At 37.2% G+C, this 16,734-nt stretch overlaps 1 long non-coding RNA gene across 1 annotated transcript in view; it reads right to left on the minus strand.

The window, feature by feature from the left end:
- Positions 1-547: 547 nt before the first annotated feature.
- Positions 548-16,734, minus strand: part of LOC111723286 — a 226,830-nt gene continuing 210,643 nt past the window's right edge. Inside the window, exon 3 of the long non-coding RNA XR_002771859.1 lies at positions 548-609. This is a non-coding gene — a long non-coding RNA (uncharacterized LOC111723286). The remainder of the gene's footprint in view (positions 610-16,734) is intronic.

Below are 16,734 nucleotides of genomic sequence, written 5' to 3' on the forward strand. Positions count from 1 at the left end.
TGTATTAAAAATAAATTATTTCTGGGCTCATTTCTTTTTTTTACAGTTTTTGGCCAGGGCTGGGTTTGAACCTGCCACCTCTGACATATGGGGCTGGCACCCTACTCCTTTGAGTCACATGTGCCCCCCTCTGAGCTCATTTCTATTCTGTAATAGAAAGAAGATAAACTGATCAGATTATAAATCCACATTTGAAAGAATAACTCTTAAGTAGGTATTAATAAGTATGCATAAATTCTAATAAATTCTAAGTGAATGATCAATTATGGCTAAGACTGAACAGAAAAAGACACTTTTAATTTTCAAACTGGTTTGAAAATGATGTCAATTAGGTCAGGCTCAGCAGCTCACACCTATAATTCCAGCACTATCGGAGGCCCAGGTAAGAGGATTGCTTGAGGTCAGGAGGTCAAGATCAGCCTGAACAGCATACTGACACCATACCTCTACAAAAAAATTATAAAAATTATCCCGGCATGGTGGTACACACCTGTAGTCCTAGATCCCTGAGCAGCTGAGACAGAAGGATCACTTGAGCCCAAGGAGTTTGAGGTTGCTGCAAGCTCTGATGACATCACTGTACTCCAGCCCAGGTAACAGACTCAGATCCTGTATCAAAGTAAATAAGTAAGTACATAAATAAATAAATAAATAAATATTGATTAAAACCTCAGAATATGATTCCTATGGTGGTACTTGTAAAGAGTATCACCAATTATTACTAGCATTTAGATTTACTGCTAAGAAGGAGAAAGGATTTTGGTGATATTAGTTGCTCTTAAATCAAAAATTGCATTTAATTTCCTTCATTTGAAATCTTTGAGTCCCAAAGGCACCTAGCCAAGTGCCTGACACACAGCTCTACTGGCACAATAAATGCTGGATAAATTACTGAATGAATAAATGAAATCAAGAAACTTAATTTTTTGAGTGGGAGTCCTCTATGTGCAAATTATAATCTAAAATGATCTATGCATTCCCCGTAGTCATGTTACCTTTTATAGAAGCTAAAATAACATGAAATAAAACCAAGTTAAAAAATTCTTACTTGCCTTAAAAAGGCAGTGGGATAAAATTTCAAACTCAAAGATACTGAATCATCTCATTAATCTATACTTGTTAATCTGTCCTATGAAATGGATAATGTAATAACATTAGTAACAAAAATACTGTTAAACAGCTATATTTTATTTACATTCATAAATACTCAGAAAATTTGAAAGCAATCACATTTTATTTTACTTAGCATTTGCTTTTTATAAGAAAAAACATGAAAGAGATTGAAGGTGGGGGTTAGGAAAGGGGAAATTGTTAAATCTTCAGTTTATGAATTACTAATCTCCTCTATGGAAGAATCAGCACATTTTTTTAGTGAAAGTTTGAAAAGAATTAAATCATAAGGGACAAGATGTTCATTATCTTCTTTTCAATATTCAAAAGGAAAAAATGATTTATAAATTTTATGGCAGAAACTTTGACTACATTAAAAAAATCTTTCCGAAAGGTGACTTAGCTGACTGATAAAAACTTCACCTTTTCTATGTGGAATACATTTTATATTAGGGTTCAGATTTATCTACTCCATGGTTTTTATATATAAATGCAAATCTGTAATTTCTTAAATCTTGTTGAATGAAAATGTCTGTGGGGATATTTTTTTCTCCTGGGTATATTTCAATATGTCAGTTTCACATAAGGGTCCATCTTGTTTCTATTTTGATGATAAAATGTAAAAATACAGCATTTAATGAATCAACAAGTCTCCAGAATAATCACTGTTGAGAAGAAATATGGTATAATGTAATAAGGTAAAATGTCTACATATTAGAAAAATGACATTGGCTGTGGTTAAATGTCACCTTTATTTTCCTAAGCATGGAGTCTAAAATGAGAAGTAGAGATGGTCATTAATTCACCCACCAAATATACCAATATCACTGAAAAACACATATTCAGGTACATTCTGTAAGAGCCTTCTGAAATGTATCATGCATAGATAAGGCAAATTGTGTCACAGAGTTCTTGAAGTGAGACAACTGTTGTTGAATTTGCAAACATATAATAAGAGACTTGTACAAAAGGGTCATCGATCCAGAGTTTTATGACTCATAACCAAAAACCCTCCTCTGCAAGTTTATCCAGGAGCGTTTTTAGGTGTGTGCCGTATATTGAACATCATGTCTCTGGGTGTCTTGTCTAAAGATATCTTGTCTGGTATTTCAGTCTCTTCTTCAATTCTGTGAACTACGGAATTGCTTCTCAGTGAATTTTACTTTTTGCTCAACTTATCTCAGATTTTGTTTGGGTTAATTGAGTCTGTTTCTGAGTGCTGCCAAATATTTAGAATGGACATGTAAATCAGCAGCAACAGTATAACTTTGGAATGTGGATATTTGAAATTGAGACAAATCAATTGACTAAAATATTGGCTCATATCCTACTGCTTCCTTTATTGACCTGAAGTCATAGCCTACTAACTGTTAAGCTCTTAGTACCAAATTCGTATTAGAATCCCTCATTTGCTATTAGGTACATCAGGGAAACTCACCAGTGCCACAACAATAAATGGGTTAGACCTGAAGAGCCCTAAAGGCAGAAATGATTTAATAAAAAAGGTGCTCACTCTAAATATGTCACTATTTTTATAGAGTCACCCATCCTGCAGCCCACAACTAAAATCTCATGGTAAGTTTCCTGTAAGTGCATGATTGGAAGTGGGAAAAAGCGAACAAACAAACAAAAGAAGGAATGGCCTTTAAGAACTACAGAAAGTGATATTCTTCCCTTGAGTGAAATACGTGTGTTCATTTGTTTCTACTTTATCTGAGAAGTGAGATGACCACACTCAATTAGACACTGACTCTTTGGAGGAGCAAGATTAGAAGATTATTGACAAGGCGATCTGGGGAATTCAAACTGAAGGTCTTTGAGTGGTTCTGGAGCTTGGCCACAGGTTTGTGTTTCACGATCATGTCTTAGATTCTTCAATCCCACGTTAGTAATCAGGTAACCAGGGAAATCTTCTCTGGATATTGTCATCATCTCCATTCAACCAGATGATTAACTTTTTAATGACACATCACAAAACAACCATGCAAAGAAGGCAATAAACAGGATAAAAACCAGGGATTTTCCTTCAACACCGACCAGGTTGCTCTCACTCCCATGCTGTTTATTTTCCAGGAGTAAATACCAAGTCTAAGCCCCTTAAGAATATCTGGTGTTGGGTTGATTAATTGAAAGAGGCAGAAATTTGCCCTCACTGGAACAGTCCCTTCAAGTCCCTTGAATTATTCTGAACTGAATTTGTTTCTGCATTTAATTGAATAGCGTATCTCCCCCCGCCCCCAATAATGTCCACCTAAGACTTTAGAATGTGGCCTTATTTGGAATAGGAAAGCAATTAAGATGAGATCCTACTGGCTAGAGTGAACTTTAACTCCAAATTGACTGGGTGTCTTTAGAAGAAGGAAATTTTTACGCAAGAAACAGATACATGAAGAGAAAACCACATGAAGAGATGGAGGCGGAGACGGAAGTGAGGAGTCTCCTGCAAAGAAATGCCAAAGACGGGCGCAAAACTGGAAACTGAACAAAGGCCAGGACCAGACTCACCCCCAGCAACTTCAGACAAAGCCTGGGACCACCAACAATTTGAATTTAGACTCACTGGCCTAGAACTGCAAGAAAATAAACTTCTGGGGGTTTTTTGTTTTTTTAAGTTGCCTACTTGGTATATTTTGCTAGGACGGCCCAAGGAAATTCATGCACATTTCCTCCATGTCAGTTCCCTGCTGTCATACCCATCTATGGATCAACTAATCATAGCAAGGTTTTCTCTTAGGGAAACATTTACTTCATAGTGAAAGAACCTCCAACATGGCCTGGTTTTAAGAAGGTCTATTACAGTGGTGGAGTTATCTCCAACTGGTGGAGGATTGAATACATTGTTAAGGTGTGAGGGCTCAGTGTGATAGATGAAAGAAGGATCCATGTTCCTTTGGGTGAAAATTATAGAAATAAGCATAAAATGTGTATTATATGTGAAATATATTATGCTATGTATCAAATGAGAAGGTAATCGATTGATTGACTTTCCATAGATGATTTGATGAGTCAAGATCTCAAATTATAGTCTTTTCTGACAAGAGCTAGATCCCCATAGCTTCAATCATAATCCACTGGAACTGGAAAGTTTTGGTACAGAATGAAGACTAAGCAGGATAAATAAGTGATAAAACAGATGATGAAGAAACATAAAATTATAAGAAAGTAAGTTTTAGAATAATAATAAAAAAAACCTTAGGAAAGTTGCTGGGGCAAACAGTATTCAAAGCAAAATGGGGACTGCATTTTATACTACACAATGTAAGCATTTAATACATGTAAATTTTTCATTATTATTTTACTCTTGCTATCATTAATGTTATTAATTTATGAATCACTGCAAACTTAGAAAATAGATGGTAATTGTAATGCTTAATTAAACTAGGAAAAGGGCTATTAGAGTAAATGAATAAGTAAAACTTCTGAGTTCATTTTATGAAAACCTCAGCAATTTGATGTTATTAAAATCCATAGTAGTAGAGGTTTTTTAGAAGATACATTTTCTGATGTTTTCTTACATCACATATGGTATTAGTCTCATAATCATGTAACCATAGCCAAAGTAACCCAAAATATGTGTTTTTGCACAGTGTTATAAGTACGTCCTAAATTTTACATAACTTAAAGCACCCAAAGATCATCAGATGAAAATATTTTAGAAGAAATAAGAGAATTGGGATTTAAACAGTATTCAAGGTTTTCTACTTTTTAAAATTAAACTGGGTTTTAGAAAACACACTTCAAGGAAAACTAGGCTACAAGTTTATAATTCAAGATCTCATCCCCCCAATTATACTGTAGCAAATTACTTATAAAAATATTTCATATCTAATGAGTACTTCCTAAGTTTAGAGCGCCAATCTAAGCTCTCTCTGCTCATATAAATGTGAGTTCACTTATGCTCACAACACAATGAAAGAATTACTGATATCATCATTTTCCTGAAGGAAATTTTGGCATAAAAAGGTTAAAATAACTTCTCTGAGGTTATAGGGAATTTAAAAAATATTCCTTAACCCTAACTGGTCAAAAGTATGTAGAAAATAAGATTTCCCATGAAACACATCATCTAACATCACCTTTCTCTGTTTTTATCTTAGAAAACAATAGGTAATATAACTGAATTCCATGATCACAGAAAATGAAAGAGATGTTGGTGTACTATAAACAAAGATAGCTCTATGTGTACACGTGTGTGTATGTGTGTTTGGGAGGTGTGTGTGTAGCTGCCTACATGTAATTTTATCCCTAGATGTACATCTATATATTTATATGACCATATATATTCTGCATGTATGTGTAAAGCATTTATCTTTGATAAGCTAATGTGTATTGTGATTCATCAAGAAGAAGATACAGGCATTATTTAGCCAAAATATTTATTGAATTCCCACTACATTCTAGGTATCAGACTAGGGACAAAGGATGCAAAAATCAGAGACGTATCTAGTATTGATTACTGGAGAAGTCACGTATGCAGAGGGCAACTAAGAAATATTACGTGCAATCTGAACGTATAAAAGATAACTTTAGAAAATTTTTGAAAGAAGTGCTATTTAAGGTGAAGTCGAAGAAAAGAAGCAGCAGAATGAGTAACTTAGCTGAAGAGAAGGGAACATGACCGGGAAGAGATAGACGGTGTGCAAAGTTGCTGAGGCAGTCGAGACAATGGCAGATTTAGGGAGTTGTGAAAAGTCAAATAGGTTAGAAAGAGGGAAAAGATACTTGCGGATGGTGAGGCCACAGACTGTGGCAGGGTCAGAGACCTGGTGAGATCTGATAAAGGTGCGGATTTTATCCTAAGTGTATTCATCCAGTAAAGGAATTCTATCAAATGTATGCTAGTATCAATTATTCATAAGATAAAGAGAAATTGCCACTTACCTTGTGGGTCACTTTAAAACCAGACATATTTACTCTGCTTCCCAACTAGATGTTGAATCTCTGCCTCTCTCCCTGTTAGTTGCTACCAGGCTTGTATAAATCACCATCCATCCTTTCTCAACCTCATTATAACAATTACCAGCTAACTATTCTGCACTTAAGTTGGGGGAGGAATTTCCACGTTTAGTCTCAGCTCAGGACCCCAAAATAATGTCAATACCTAAGTCAGACTATGTCCCACAACCTCCACTTAAATACTTCCAACAACTGCCCAGGGCTAGTAAGCGCCAGTGCCTCCCGGGGCCTTCAATACCCTCTGGCTTTTGCACCTAACTTCCAACCAACCTTCCTCCGACCTCACTCTTGAGACTTTGCACTTGCTGTTCACCTGTTTTCTCTCAGATATTTTGGAATACAGACATTATAAGGACATAAAAGCAAAGGGGGTAGCGGACAATAACACATTGTCTATCAAACAATATAAAATTTGTAAAATTATTTCTTTGCCTAGTTATATCAGCTCTTAGATTTTTAAGACTTTTTCAGGAGTGTCTGAATATCTTAAAATTCAGAATATTAAAGCACAAAGACTGACATCTGATTTTTCAAAGTTTGGAACTGGAGTATACTTAAAAGATTGTAATGATCTCTATTTTTTTCCTTTTTGTATGTAGATATGCATTTGGCTGGGTTCCCCCTTCCTTTTTTTTTTTTTTTTTTTTTTTAGTAAGTGAGAATTAAGAACCTCAATTTCCTGGTGAATGAAGTGTTAACACTGAGGCATATTTTCCACTGTCCTTGTTAATTATGAAACTTTACTCTTAGGACTTTTAAAAATGCTCTGTCAAACAATAGATGGACGGCTAATGTCCTTGAGCGTCGCTCTCTCCAGTGGACGCCGTGACCTGGGTGTGCTTCCTCAGTGGATTACTCAGGATAAGTAAGTAGCACACTCTGTAAACAGCAAGCTCACACTGTCTGCGCGGACCATGTTTTGTGACTCTTCATCAGCTACAGGAAATCAACTCTACCCTAATTTCCTACATGAGTCAACAGGGTGGAAGCCAGGAGAATACAAGCTAATATGACCTTTAAATACCTTCCTATGGTACAAAATTTCAGATGAAAAAATTTCTAAAGAAGTACACCGCCCTTTGGTATCAGTAATAGGAATGTTTGCTGTTATTAGTAAAGTTCAAAATTCTATAATTAAGTCTTAGCAATAGTAATCAACTCAAATCACAGAATGTATTTATAGAAATATTGGAAGGCTTAGAACTGGATAGAATGCCATGTCAAAAGCAGTTACATCTAGTCACCTTGATGGATACCCAGTGTTAATATAATAGGCATAGAGTGTGACTCTTTGTAGTATTATTTCTAATTTTTCTTTATCTTCGCTTGGTTATCAGGGTCTTAATTTCTCATCAGATTTCTTAGATGCTCTCATAGTATTAGACTTGAAAATGACATCCTCAATCTGTAAATTTGACATATACACACATTAGTTACAAAGACTAATATAAACTGTTCTAAAACAGAGGATGAGTTTTCTAACAAAAAGTTGGTAATATGGATGTATGGATATCACTGGCCACAAGGTTATCCCTTATGGAAAAACAAACAGACAAACCAAAAAATGTCTGAGCCAGTCAAGTGGCAGCTGAGAACTCATAGGCACAGCTGCAACTTCAAGATAGGGAACCCCAGAAACTCACTGACATTTCCAGGTAAACATACCTGAACAACAGAACACAAAAGAGCCTACATGACTGAGAGAAAAAAATTGGACCCTTCTTCTATCTAGGTAGAAGGAGATGATGACAAATTTATCCCAATCCTGAAAGGATCACATGGTGAATTGGTTCTGTCTTGAAAAATATCATTTTGAATGTGGCTCTAGCAAATTATTTCATCCAGAAAACAAACTGTGTATAATCTTCAGCAAAAGTCCATGCTTTAGGGCATGCTAATTGCCCTAAAGATGGCAAAAAAAAGGAAAAATTTGAAGAATTCTAATTCAAGAGTAGAAATATTAGTGCGAAGAACAAGAGTTGATTTTTCTGAACTTCTGCATTCATTCAAAAACGTTTTGAAAGGTGTATGTGAAGACTGGGCTCCCTGCGGGTTTGGAGAGAAAGGATCGTCCATTGACTCTAAGAGAAAAAAAGCTGCTGCCCAACTTTCATCTGTCAAAGTGTCATTCAGAAGTCAGGTTTGTATTTGCACTCTGCTCTCTGACTTCCGGGATCGGCGCAGTGATGAGCTCTCAATCCAACCTGGGATAACAAATTCTCTCCCCTGTGAACTGGGGAAGGGGCTAAAATTTCTGTAGCTGGACTCATAAAGTAAGTTCTGTGCGCCAGACTGGCAGGCTGGCCATACTGTGTTTTGCCAAGTGGACAGAATCACCGACAGCTGGTCTACAAAGAGAGAAAGAGAAAGAGAGAGAGAAAGAGCTGAAGTAGACTAAGAAAAAACAAACAGGATGGAGTGAGAAACCACCCTTCGCCTCTGTTAGATCTTACCTGCTTTTAGCCTGTTTTCCTGATGACCTGCTATCCTCCAGCCTCCAGGTTCGGGACATTTCTAAGTCCTTATTGAAGAATCTTCTCCCTTTTCCTTAATCCAATTATATTATTCTTTGTTCATTAAAACAAAGGACATGCAACTAATATAAGGGCATCTTAGTCTAATGTAAAGACACAAACTAAATCCAAAATTGCAATATAGGTGCTGAACAGTTAAGCAAGAATGTAGAGGGGGCAGTGGTCCAAATTAAGTTATAAGGGAAGAGGGTATTAGGGGCAAGGCAGCAGGCGGCATTTAAGATAGAAAAGTATTTCCAGGGTGACGCATGCTGTGGATTTGACCCTTGGCCCACAGCTAAAATATAGAGCAGAAAAAGAGACCAGGGACAAGAAAATATATGCAGGGCCTGAGAATGCATATGGTTGATATATACCAAATTTGGGGTTCTCCTGCTACCTTTGTATCTGGGGAAAGACTGCCAGCTAGCAATCACCCTGCAACAGACGGACAGCAAAAACCACACCTGTGCACACACAAACATACATGCACACACACAAACACATACACACTGCTGTTTGCCAAGGCCTCGAGCCAGTTACCAGAATGGTGGCCATGAATTCAGTTATCTCCCTTTCCCTGAGATGCTGCAGATATCCAAAACGTTAGGTCAGCACAGGTGTTATCAATGGAAAATAAAATCCATCCAACATTATTAAGATAAACTTTGTTAAGATAAAACATTGTCACTGCTGCCAACGAAGGAAAATCCTCCATCCTCCGTGTATTTGGCCAATGCTGAAAGAAATGTGATTTCTGTAATGATTCTGTGCTCAACTCCTCTCTCGCAGTTGGCTGTGGGTTTTCTGTAGAGTTTCTAACTGGTTGGGATCAAGCTCTTTACCATAATGCCTTCCCTACAACCCCAAAACTATAAGAAGAATTTGAGTCAGGTGACACCAGGTCTGTTATTCACCAAAGGCATCTGTTGGAATGCCTCAGTTTCTCACCCACAAAACCTAACCCACCTCCCATTTTCATTAGTCAAAATGTCACGTTTAACAAATATTGAAAACAAAGCAAGTTAGCTTTTATGATTTTATCAAATTTCACCATGTTTTTGTCCTTTCTGATGTGAAATGCTAAATTTGGAGGCCAGAAGTTTCATTCTCAAAAGAAATATGGGTAGTAAAACAAACAAAACAAAAACAAAATAAAACACAAAGACAAAAACAAGAAAATAATCCACTTAAATGAATTGAGGGGGTCCACATGTTCCCCAGGGACAGTAGAACGGTAACATTTTTTGATCCTAAGAGTCCCAATATGTCCTTCACCAATTCTTTCTGTGCTGTCTCGTCTTTTGTGGAATAAGAAGCCTAATGCAGAGAAATATGTGAAGATCTATTATCGTCAATATTACTAACTCATATAACATTTTAAATCTAAAAAACTTCTTGCAAAGTTTTTTTTTTATTATTTTCCTGATTCTACCAAAAAATGTGATAGAGACCTTGAGAAGTTAAGAGATGCTTTTAATAATCTCTTTGTTTATGGCCTGCCACAGTCATGACATACGTTCCAACATCTTTGGACTGCTAACATGACCCCCTTAACACTTGGAATTTTTCAAGGATCTCTTACTCCACTAGTAAACACGGCAGTGGAGTAACTGACCTCAATTAGAATTCATATCTTGCCATTCTGCAGAACTTTTAAAAACATAGCTCTTGGATATGCTATCCAGAAATACATTAACCTATCTTAATTTATTTTGGCATTGCTTTAGAAGTCTCAATCATCTCCAAAATCAAGCTGAACCAGGACTTTTTATTTGTTTTTTGAGATAGAGTCTCACTCTGTTTCCCAGGCTACAGTGGTGTGGAGTCAGCCTAGCTCACAGCAACCTCAGACCAGGGTTCCAGCGATCCCCCTGCCTCAGCCTTTGGAGTAGCTGAGACTACTGGTTCCTGCTTAATTTTTATATTTTTAGGAGAGACAGGGTTTCACCCTTGCTCAGGCTGGTCTTAAACTCTTAAATTCAAGTGATCCTCCTGCCTTGCCCTCCTCGAGTGCTAGGATTACAAACATGAGCCACTGCACCAGCCACTGAACCACTATTTTTAGGGCTGGACAGAGACTGCTGTCTAATGAGTCATTTTCACCTGTCTCCAATAATATTTGTAGTCATACTGATCATCCCCCCACATCTCATTACAGCTCCCAAAATAATATTATTTTGAACCAATTTACTAGATATTTTCTTTAATTCCCTTCATCTAAAGCCAGTTAAAATGTGCCATTTCTATTCTTCCCAGTTTATATTTGATTCATTTATTCTGTGAAGACCCTTTCTGGGAACCACGTTTTCATCAGCCCCTTCCTCTGTTCAACACATTACATTTTTAATGGTGACGGTCACCTACATTAAGTCACAAAGAGCCGTTGACGACAAATATTTTCCCCAGCAATAGTGGTGGACCATTCTGCTCAGGCCACGTATGACTGATGCCTGAACTACATAGTTTGTGAAACAGATTTTTATTGAGGCTAAGCAAAGGACTCCAGACAATAATAGACACCAAGACTTTAACACTATGGGCATCATTAACCAAATTCTAGTCAACTAAATCAAATATGATATTGACGCACAAGGCTTGCTGTTTTGTTGTGTGGTTATGTTTGTTTGTTCATTTGGGGGGTGTGTACGAGTGTATGTGTCTATTTGTGTGTATCCAGTGTAAGTACCACCTCCAGAGTGGACCACTTCCCTACACTGACCACCTTCTTAAGTTGACCTAATTTTCATAGACCAGAAAAGCACCACATGAATATATCAGTACAGTAGGCCTCGCTCCTTAGGTTGACCACCTCTATATGTTGACCAGTTTGTTACAGTCCTTTGAGTATCAACTTACAGAGGTTCTACAGTACATGGCACACCTGAACAAGAAATGATGCTTCACGTTTACATTGCCTAAATTCTAAATTACCAGACAGTCATTCTGGGTATTGCTTCCTTAAGAAATTAAGGAGACTGGTGTTTTCTTCAGAAATAACATTTGTTCTGGCCTTGACAGCGGTTAAAAAGTGATGAGGAAGACCAATCCTATTGACATCCCCCCTCCACCCTGAAACACATTAATGTGTGTTTGTGTACACACGAATGTGTATGTTTATAATCTTCACATCAGCCTCCCATTAGATCTAAAAATTCTACTCATAGAATTAAAAGCTCCAAAAAGGCCAACTTCATCCTCTTGCCTCAGAATAACTCACAGATCTGGATATAATCCTCCTAGGCACCCACAGTGCCAGAGGTCCTATTGGTAATTCTTTTATTTGCCTCCCTAATAACTCATTGTTTTTCAAAGCCATTTCCTCCTGCTATAGAGAGAACTATAATTGCAAAATGTCCTTTTCCCTCGCCTTGCATGGATCATCTTTAAACTTTTATATTAATAAATAACCTCCTTCTACACTTTTCTCTTTGAAAAATTTAAAATTTGATGTATTTCAGTCTCCCTGAATTATAAATAGCTCCATTTTCCTTCAGCATCTAGATTTTATTAGTTTTTTAAAAAATATTAAATTAACATGCTGAATAATAAAAGAGTCAATAAGATGTTTTTTACAAGCTTTGCATATAAATTTGAGGAAAAGATTGTTGAAGAGCTGACAGATTGAAGACAGTCATAGTTAATGGATATATAGTGCAGGATAAATTGCATTCTTTATGGAAATTTGTGGCTTAGAATGTCTGAAGACCATTTCCTTTCATCAGAGCAAATGGTGAGAAAAGATGATAAAAACAAAAGAAACTTCTATGTTACTCTCGAATGAAGGGTCCAAATAGGAATTTTAAAAGTAAATGTATAGGCAAAGTGAAATGCATACAAATATACTTTGGAAGAACCACATGCACTTCACTTGCCCTTGAATTCCAGTACCTCATTTTTAACTGTACTTAGTTTACATTTTACTTACAGAGATTAATCTTTTCTTTGGCTAAGTGCACTGAAATCATGTGCACTAACTATGTAAATGATGCTAGGAAATGTATCCCCCAAGTATGAAATAAAGCTCTAACTAGATAATGCTAATAAATATTAATATATGGAGATAGCGAAGGAATAGTAAATGATTAAGCTGCCCAAAATAAGAATAATAATATACCTAAAGTCCTCTAGGCAGTCGTTCAGTATTTTAGGGCTCTACAAATATTAACAAAAGCAAAGCCTGCAGAGAATTGTATGTCCTAAAGCTTTATAACTTAAATCACCATGAGAAGAGGAATGGCCAGTAGCTAGGACAAAACAGGTGAAAGATTGACTTCCTTACTTAGAGCTGGTAATTAATTCTGATAGATAGACTCTACTTTTCATCTTTCAATAATCAGGTTTTCTTCCAGAGACATAATCACGCTCCAGTCTTTTTCTGGAAGAAAAAAAATCAGTATTTTATAGGCTTTAAGAGTCTCTGGAGAATTTGCATTTACTTTAACCGCACTACCCATTTTTTTCCCCCAGATAATTGCATTATAAATACTGGAGTAAAAAGAATTGGCTGGTACTGAACAGAATGTAGAAAACTCTGTCACCCAAACACCAAAAAAAGATTCCATGGGTGTCATACATCTTTGCAGGTTCACAGAGCAAAAGATGAAATGAGGGGGAATCTCCCTAGCTCCCCAGCGTAAGTCGGCATCATAGAAACAGCCTTATATTTATTTTTTATAGGTTTTAGTATTTGAACAATATCATGCCCAAGCCATAACAAATAACAATTCAAGAGGGCATTCTCTCCACTGCCCTGCTTTGGAGTATAATGTTTCCAATATACTCTAATATTGCTGACCTGATGAGTGGGTTGGTGGGTCTTGTAAGAAAGAAATTGTACCCAGCCATAAATGTTTTGTTTCCATATTAAAGAAGGCGATGAGAGTAGATGATGGTGACCTTGCTTGGAGGCCAGATCAATGCTCAGGCTTTTCACAACACAGCTTCGCTCCCAGTGCCATCTCAGCCCCATCAAGAAAAAGACACAAAATTATACTAGTATATAGTAGTAGCATACTAAAAAGTTATGCGTATTATCAGGAGATTATTTTCCATCAGTGCGAGATTTGAGAAGAATACCTACCACTGGCCATATTAACCATCACCCCCTAGTCTGTACCTTAAATAAATAAACTGAGCTGGTGATATTAAAAGTCAGTATTTAATCACGGAACTAATGGTGCTGTGTACGTTGCACTTCCAGCTTATAGGGATTATGGAAAACCAATAATAAAAAATGACCTGGAAACAATTGAGTAACCGTAGCGTAATTGTTACCCTGCTTGCAAAAATCAGAGGAACACAAAAAAGAGAAAAGGGATTATTAGAAGAAGCGGTACAAAGCAAACAGGGCAAAGCAGAGTCCACAGATGGGATTTCAAGTCATTCAGTGACTTTCTGTACAGTGCGTAGCTCTCAGCTGTAATAAAAAGCCAATTATTAATCCTGCAATTACCCAGGCTTATCACTGCTGCACACACATGCTGACTGTGGCCAGAGTTCTAGATGATATTCTTTTCATTAGTGTGGCCAGAGGGAAATTTCACTGGAGATACATCTCTTGAATGGACAAGGAAAAAATGTAAGGATTAACAAATTAATCTTAGCGCTTAATTACATTAAAATGTTTACCATTCCGTATAGAAAATATTGACACTCCAGCTAACCCCCCTTTTTAATCTCTTCTCTCTTATGTAACAGTAAAAACACTATTTCTGAAGGGAGAAAAAAGGTGGGATTTCCTTCCTGCCAGCTTGTGTACTGACTGAACAGGAAGAAATAATCAACCTAGTTTATTCTGGACCCTATCAGTTCCTGACCACATGCCGTAAACGCAGGCATTTGGACGAAAACAAACTGATCTACAGGTAACAGAAACCAAAATATGTACCGATGGGGAGATAGGAAACTGTGACTAAATGAATCCAGGTAAGTCTAAAATAGACTCATGGAAAGAAGCTCCGGGGGAATTTTTAAAGTGCTAGCTTGCATCACAAGACCTCTCTTAGCCAAATTCTGTGCCATAAATAATGTCATTTCTGCCTGCCCAAAGCTTTCTCTGTTTCTTAGTTCTTAAGTTCTCCCCGCACTGCCTTTGTGCACGGACTAGATAAAGTATGTGTGTTTGTGGGGGATTTCTCAGCTGTCTACGAAGAAGGCCCAGCGACGACCACCCACTCAAACCTTCCCACGTGCGTCCTGTGGCTTTACTATTATTGTTTGGACATTTAAGGAACAGCTGCATGTTTTTCACTTTGGAAGGCAGACATCTGTTCTTCAGAATTCTCTCCAGAAGTTGGAGTTTTCCAACAGGAGTATTTTAAATGAAAGACACGCTGTACCACCTCGCCCCTATTCAGGTCCCTCAGTTCAAAATATTTTCAGAAACAGAAAAGAGAAACTTATGAATAAGCATACAAGCGTGAAGACTCTGCTGGCATTGATTAAGTAAGTCCACACGACGTTTGCTGCAAAGTGATCTATGCTAATGCAATTTACTAGGAAGGAGGAGGAAGGAAGTTGGGCTCCGAGCAGTGAGACGTGGAGGGTTGCCTAAGGAGCCAGGTAGCCCAGGACTTCAGAAAAATTGCATAATTCCCGTGAAAAATAAATTCTGTCTGTTTTTATTAAGAAAAATCTAACCTAAAATGCATATAATCATTTGTGTCTGGTTCTGGCGTGTTAAATGCCATGGTTAGAAGGGAAAAAAAAATATCACAGAATGTACATAGAAGGATTTTTTCTTGTGTGTGCGTGCTGTTTGGTTCTGCCTTTGTTTTAAAAGGGGGTTCTGTTTTAATTTTACTCTGAAAAATAGAGATTGCCAGCTCCCTCAAAGAGTAGTTTGCAAAATGTGAAATTGTAAAGCCCTCAGATCATACCTAGTTCATCTGGAATTTGTAAATATATTAAGTCACTATTCTCTAGAGGAAAAATGGTATGTTTTAGATGAATTTTGGATGTAAATTCTAAACAGGTGGACAGAGCAGCAGGAGGGCGATATCAGGCTTCCCACAGGGGGGCACATACCATATAGTTCTAGAAAATGAATCACCGGGATTGGTGGTAAAGGAAATCAGATTTGCCAAGCCGAGTATTTATATATGAAAAAAGCATGAATGCTCAGTGAATTATACATCAGGGGCTTAACACCATGCATCCCCAGCACACAGGCACAGACTCACTGCAGGCCATTGGCGGTTCGTTCCAAGAACAAAGTGTAGATTTTGAATTTGATTTTTGAACCCTTGTGCTCTAGTCTAAGTATTCACACAGCAGGAATATTTCTTCCAAGATATATATTGCGTGTGTGTCTGGGAGTAAAGTTGGTTTTTAATTAAAAACAGTGTCTGTGAGATTCTTGCTTGTGACACCATTAGAGACATTGGCAGGAAGAGAGTTCAAATGGAGAGGTGAGGAACTTTTTATCCCTCCTGGTTAAATAATACAGAAGAGAACAGGGAGGCCCTGTGTCATTTTGGAGCAAGGGACAAATTGTCCTGAGACCAAGTAAAGGATGTTGTCTTTAGTGGCGTATTCCCCGTGGGGACATAGATATTTTTGTAGAATTTCCATTTCTTGCTGGCATCCCACGAAATACCAGGTTTGTTGTTGTGGTGGTGTTGTAGCTATTATTATTTCCTAGTTGGCAATCTGCAGAACACTTAAGAATTATATTTTAAAAATTGCATTTGATTATTTTCAAAAGCATCGAAAAGTTTGGTTTTTAAATGGCATTGGCTTGCAAAGTTCTTTTTAAGTACGATGAGTTCATCTCTGTCTCCCAGATGTCAATGAGGAAAGATCCTCAGAAACGTTCGCCCAACCTTCTCACAGCCACACTGATTGTCCCCAGTGTTTTGCTCTGCGTGACAAGAACTATAACGATAATAATGTAATTAAGATTTACTGAGCATTTACTACTTACCCGACACTGGATTAAACGTTCTACATTCATTATCTCACTTAATCCTCACTCTAACTCCGGGAGTTAGATAGCATTAATATCCCCTCTACAAAATGGATGATGAAGTTGTAGTTTGAAGAGGTTAATTAATTTGTCTGAGGACTCATTCCAGTCATGGGTAGAACCAGACTCGAATTTAGACCTCTGTGACAACGCAGCTATATAAAAAAGATTTCTCTCCATGCAAAG

This window comes from Otolemur garnettii, unplaced genomic scaffold, assembly GCF_000181295.1.
Source record: "Otolemur garnettii isolate 467f Iridium unplaced genomic scaffold, OtoGar3 scaffold00010, whole genome shotgun sequence".
Classification (NCBI taxonomy): domain Eukaryota; kingdom Metazoa; phylum Chordata; class Mammalia; order Primates; family Galagidae; genus Otolemur; species Otolemur garnettii.